The following is a 7,234-nucleotide window of genomic DNA, read 5'->3' as shown; positions in this document are numbered from 1 at the left end:
TTTTTCTTTAAAAATAATATATCCTAGACTGACAAATCATCTCCGTTCAGAATCGTTTTTCGTATACAATGATATAATATCATTGGATTCAAATTTAATTCCATCCATTACAGTAACCCACTTGTAACCTACTGTACAGCAGAGCGACATCCACGACTTACCCGCCTTTTTATTATTGCATTTAGGAACAAATATAGACATTAGTGAGAGTACAGATAACCGACTAGGAACGTATACCAAAAAAAAAAAAAATAATTTGTTACCTACTGTATTTTTATCAACAATGATACTCTGTATAATATGCAGGAATTTTAAATACCTTGAAAAATACTTGAAGAAAGAAATTATGATAATATTACAAATTAATACCTATATTAACATTATAGATTGTGAAAATTGATATATTGAAGATTCGAAACAATGTTGACTTTTATTAGATTTCTTATTAGATTTTGAACAAAAAAATAATTATGTTTATTTTGTAACTGTATAGTGCGTGTGACCAGTGTAAATTAAAGTATGTAAGACTTCAATTGGTTTTTGTTTGAAGTACTAATTTTAATCCTCATTGGATTGGCCCCACTGCCACACGGGCATGCCTATATCATTTTATCTGGTTAATTATTTCACTCTTTTTAATTTTAACGGTAGGTATAATTTGGCCCATGTGGTTATAATATAGTGAGAATAATTATAAGTTGTCTATAAAAAAAAAAAAAAGAGTTTTATGTATAAAACGAAATTATAATTTGAAAATACAAAAAAAAAAATAGGTATTTTAATGACCGTTACTCCGTAGGCATAGTATAATGCCTAACCTAACCTGCTCACGCACACACGCAAGTACATCAGCAACCGCAGTCCGCAATTCCGGACGCTATTGTGTGTGTATTCATGCGTAGGTACACTGCATACCAAGACTGGCAAGACGCAACCTTAACATCACTCAACCACGCACACTACACAACCACTCTGGCCAGACACGCACCGCCGAGTTCCGGACCGGTAAAGGATCTTTGGGTTGTTGCTATATTTGTGATTAATCGCGCTCGCCTGAAATTATTACCAATCATGTGTTCGAGTATGATGTTCCATCCAATAACGAACGCCCAAAACTCGCCGACGCTCACGTACGTGTAGACGTACGCTGAACCCGCTTTTGGTATGCGGGTTCCAAATTCGGCGTAGCATAACGCGGCCAACATAGACGCTGCGCCAGCCAACATGAACGATAGGATGATCGCCGGACCAGCCATTTCCTTGGCCACCGTGCCGATCAGCACGTAAATCCCGGCACCCACCATGTGACCGATTCCTGTGCAACAGTAAAACATAGTTGGCGGTGTTAACAAACATACATTCACCAACATTGTATAGTATAGTCAGTAGATCCCAGCAGTGGCGTACACAGGGGTAGGGTTCTAGGGTTCTGACCCCCCCCCCCCAAAAAAAAAAATCTTGTTTGTCACCATTTTGGTACACACAGATCAATTGTTGGTAATTTTTAATAGATTTAAAATTAATTGTTGAATATGACAACGACGTCAATAATCATAGATTCGGTTTTTTTTTTGGCCGATTTAGAACATTGCTAAACGTCTGTCACAATCGATGGTGTATCATCGTTCATTGATTATTACCACGTTTATTACGGTCCGAAGAGGCGCTATAGATGATCAGTTTAAATACTGTAAATGTAGACTAACTATAAAACTCGTATACGATGAACAAAAAAAATAGTTTTAATACAAAATTTAGTTTTCTATTTGTTTATTCTCAGTAAAGTTCATCAATAATCTCATCTGGCGTGATTATTTTATTGACCGGTGACATGTCAATAAAGCCAACACATTAATTCGGTTCTTATAAACAAAGTATATAATAATTACTACCTAATTTCTAATCATTATTATTCAATATTAGATAGGAAAATTGATAAAATATTTACTTCTGTCATACTATTTATTAGGTAAGACTTAATCCTCTTCAAACTCGAAAAACATCGTTCAGGTGTAGCAGTTGATACAGGTGAAGTACAAAATATTTTCAAGAGTTCATGAATATTTGAATGAAACTTTTTATCACAAACATCTAAAGCATGTAACCCAGGGGTGAATACAATTTTTTCAGTCACTAAAAATAAACCTACGCTCTATGGTAAATCTACGGTCTTCGTGGTAATTTTGTTTTATTTACCGGCTGTTTAACGGGTTTATTATACACTCATGCATGAAAAATTATTCGCAGAAAAGTAAAAAATACAGTACACCATACTACCATAGAGATATATGTTTTTGTTGTCCGATAGTCGCATATTTACCACGAACTATTAGTGGCGATTAGTGTATCAGATTGGTACAATTAGTGTCAATTACCATGGCTAGAACATTTAGAAAACAGACATACTTAAAAGTAATATCATATTGAGAAATACAGAAAATTAAAAAACTTAACTTTACAAAAAAAAAAGTTCAAGGGGGATCTGTCCCCCATATCATCTCCCGTAAATACGCCACTGGACTAGATCCCGAAAATAACGCGTTCGCTATTACTGCATTTTACAACAGTTTTAATATTACAATAATAATATTTAGCACTTTGGTATTAATATATTATAGTTAAGCCATCCATATAATATTATTACAGGGTGGTTACTGGTTACTATATAGATGCGTCCCGTGGTAAAAAAAACTCTACTTAATCGCTGCCCGAGATTTAGAGATACCACCTACTTGTGGCCCAAGTTTTATTAACGTTGGTAAGTATGTACCTACATACGAATTATGGGCTATGGCTCATGTTTTAACGAGTGCCTGCTATATTTAAAAATATAAAATATAAAGTTAGGTATATATTATTATAGGTACCTATACCTACTATGGAATTCGTATTATTATTTTTTATATGTTTGTAATATTTTGGATTCTGAACAAGGCGATTAGTGGCGATTTTACAATTTTGTGGATCTTTCATCACCTTTTACCGGGCCATTCCTTTGTTACGTGCCTGTCTTTTAAGGCAGTAAAAATGCTTTAGTTTTATACTTCAGCATATTTTATGGTTGGAAATTTGAATCTAATTGGTACTTTGGGGGAAGGGGGTCAAAAGTAAAAATTCACAGTAAAGCATCCTTTTCAAAATCGTCCAGAGTAGAAAAACCAGTAGTTACATGAACATTTCACCAAATGTTTATATTAAAATTTTTTAAGCACCATTCGATTTTCAAAATATGTTGACTCTTTTTAAAGTATTTATAGACATAAGAAAATTTTGATTATTATTGGTTTTTTTCCATGCTAGGTCAAAAATTTTTTTTATTTAATAAAAGGTTCCTCATAAGTTGTTATTAGTGTGATTTAAAAAAAAGTTGAGCGTTAATTCACAAAATCAGAATATTGTTTTATAAATGTCCGAAGTTTAACAATAAATTTGTCAAAATCACGAAAACTTGCAAGTTTTTTTTAGTTAAATATTCATAAAAAAGTTTCTTTTTTTTATAAGATATTATAAGATTTAATACTAAATTCTTCATAAGATTTTCTGCCTTTAACAAAAGAAAAAAAGTTTATCGGAAAGTCAAATGAATTTGTTAAAAGCGATTAAAGTTTGAATATTTTTGACATTACATATTCACCCCTAAACTAATGATTAACAATTATTGTTTGTAATTTAATAACCGTAGATAGGTAGATATACTTATCAGTTTCACCCAATGTTTATATTAGTATTTTCTATAAGCCATAAAATGCGCAATATATTTCAACTCTTTTTGGGCTATGTATTATAAGCATAAGAAATTTTTTATTTTTTTTTTTTATAAAAATGTTCTGCTTTGTCAAACAGTTTGAGAATTTAAAACAAGGTTTCTCATGAATTTTTATATAAGCAGTTTAAAATTATTTAAGATACATGATTTTATTTTTTACAAACATTTAAAGTTCAAATTTTGACAAAATTAACTCATCAAAATCATTTAAATTATACTGTAATTATACATGTAAATTATACTGTAGTCTGTAGTAAAAAATATATAAAATGTTATAAGAGATGCTAAGGATTTAAAATGTAATAGAAGGTTTTATTATAAGTACCTACCTATAGGCTATAGTTCATACTGTAACGATGAAATCTAAAAAATATACAGAGGGATTCACCAAGCGTCCGAGCATGCTCACCCGATTATTTCTTCAATAATGTTATTCAATATCTGATTTTTTAAATTTTTAAAAATACTTAAACTTTAAAGACAATATTTCCTAAACGTCTGAACTGTTTCTAAAAATTCTTTCACTCATATAAAGCTACAGTGGTACACTATCACTGAGTATTGTTGGTAGTATTAATAGTAGTACTATTTTTTATTTATGTAATATAGTAAGTTAATGGCAGATCATTGCCGGGTCAGCTACCTATATTTATACATAAAAATGATAAAGTACGTTTGTTAATACTCGGTAATCTCGGAAACTACTGAACCAATTGGCACACATATATTCCTTGAAACTCAGGGAGTGTTTATAGTTTCGTTTTTCAACCCATAATGTTGATATAGGGTGGCTCACGCAGAAATTTCGTTTTGACTCACGAAAAACAAATAATTTATTGGTTTATATAATATAGAGTTGCCATTGGTTACAAAAATGAAAGAGACTTTTTATATAAAAACGAATGTTCAATGTATATATTATATTTGTAGTAGTATATATATGCCGGTACTTTTATTTTATATCAGTAAAAGATCACAAAGAAAACAATGTGCGTCAACAAAGATCAGAAAATCGAAATGCAATAATAATTAAAATATTTTTCGCAAAACTGTGAAAGACAACATATTTTAATATTTCCTAAATCTTGAACAACACAAATATCATGGACATATTTATAAAAATAAGTACCAGTTGTAATTATTAAATCATTAGCTACTTTACAAATGTCAAGCCATGTTGGTGATTTTAGTATTTTAGAAGCATAAGGCTTTCCATTTCCAGAAATATTGTGTCCATGATCGACAATTAAAATATTTCCTTCAATTGGAATTTTATTTAGATTATATTTCATGATTATAATAATTTTATTATTATTAGTATTATAGTATTCATATTTACAAAACTTAACAAAGATTGCATTATTTAACATTGAGTTTTCTATTTCGTTTTGCATTTCATTTTCTTGTAATTTATTAAAAGTTTTAATAGTTGTTTCCATTATTTTATTATTTATTATATTTTTTAATTTTTAAATTTTTAAATTTCTTTTTAATACATTTTGCAATTAAATATGGTATTTCGATTTTTATTTTTGATAGAACAATTCTATTAAAAAATGTTTTGGGGATTTTGCATTTCAAGTTTTTGAAAAATATTTTTAGTATTTCAATGTTTAAAAAAAATATATTTACTAATAGAAATAATAGAAATGGAAAATTGTAAAAAACTTTTAAATATGATCGAAGATCATGAAGAAATATTAAAAGTCTTATCAGAAATTGAATCATCTATAGTTAGTCTAGAACATTGTGTAGCATTTTTATACAAAAGTTATAATGATAATGATGGTGACTATAAAAAAATTAAGAAATTAATTGGTTATTTTAAGGAAATTCATAATGAATTATCGGAGCATGTAATGAGTCATTGGATTGATGAATATTTTTTTTAACGATCACTAGTTTGTTGTTAGATTTTTTAATAGAACAATTCTATTAAAAACTGATAATGATTCATAAATTTCTTTTTAAAATATTTTAATAATTATTGCAATTCAATTTTTAATTATTAATTTCATAAGTTTTGTGAAAAAATATTTTTTGGGGAAATATTGCATTTCAATTTTTAATTATTAATATTATAAGTTTTGCGAAAAATATTTTAATTATTATTGCATTTCGATTTTCTGATCTTTTTGCACATTGTTTTCTTTGTGATCTTTTACTGATATAAAATAAAAGTGCGCCAGTACCGGCATATATAAACTACTATTTGTAATATATACATTCAAAAACTATTCGAATAATTTATTTTGATGACAATTTCAAAGATTGTTTTAGAGATTTCAGAAAAAGTGTGGAGAGTAATTATTTGAATCACGTTTAAAAATATACCAAGTGCTGATCAGACGGATTTCCCATCTCGGTCGAATTAGTTTACAAAATGAGGTAGTAACACAACAATGAGTCCGATTTGCCCGTGATCTGCAGAGCTGGTACATTAAGACCAGGACACACCGGCGTAAAGCTCTGTATTTTATGTTAGTTCGTTTTTTTCCATTGTGTAGTCAGGTTATAATGTAACTGTATAATTTATACAGCTACTAGCTAGTTACTTAATATCTATAAATTTACATGTATAGGTACTTTATAAATTCTTTTAAATCTTCCTAATACTGTTTACTCTAGATTGAGTTTTGAACGTTTAGGTAGCAATACTTATGTATACCAGTGTCCAATAGTAAATACTGCTATATTGCTATATTGACCAAACAGTGTTTTTTATTGATCAAATAATGGTTCTATCTAGACGAGCAATTGGATCTATAAAAAATTTAACAATATTTGTATTTATGTATTTACTTACTTACTTATTTAAAGATAAATTGTTATAATAATACTAATAGTTAATGACCTATTAGGTATCTCGAAGAACGTAATAAATAACAACAATTAAAAATATTGTGTAACATTTTACATTACTATATCAGTAATATTGTTAGACACTGATCAGTATACAATATATACACACAAAGATAATAATACCTATCATGATAATTTACCTAGTAGTTTATGTAAACTATGATAAAAACTAGTTATTAATAATCAGGTTTAAGCATTATTTAGATATAGCTTTCTCGTGTATTATATCTTATTTATATCATTTTTAAAAGATTAATCTAATATCTTAGCTAGATGAGAAAAAATATAATCTATTATCTAGAATCTAGATGATTATTTACTATATTGCAGATTCTAAAACTTGAAATGTACCTATTAAATCAGTATCACAATATGGTGAAAAAAATATTTTTAAGATATAATACAACTCTACCCTCTTCAGTCCCAGTTGATAGATTGTTTATTACAGCTAGTCAAATTCTAATAACCTGAAGAAAACGTCCGCATGGCGTCAAAATTATTATTGTTAAGTTTAAAAAAAGAACAATAAAATATTATTGAATTTTTTTTTTATTATTGATCATGAAACCCGGCAACTATGGCCATTATAGCTGTTTTGTTTTTGTT

The sequence above is a fragment of the Acyrthosiphon pisum genome, chromosome A1 (assembly GCF_005508785.2).
Source record: "Acyrthosiphon pisum isolate AL4f chromosome A1, pea_aphid_22Mar2018_4r6ur, whole genome shotgun sequence".
Taxonomy (NCBI): domain Eukaryota; kingdom Metazoa; phylum Arthropoda; class Insecta; order Hemiptera; family Aphididae; genus Acyrthosiphon; species Acyrthosiphon pisum.
This window is presented reverse-complemented; position numbering follows the sequence as displayed.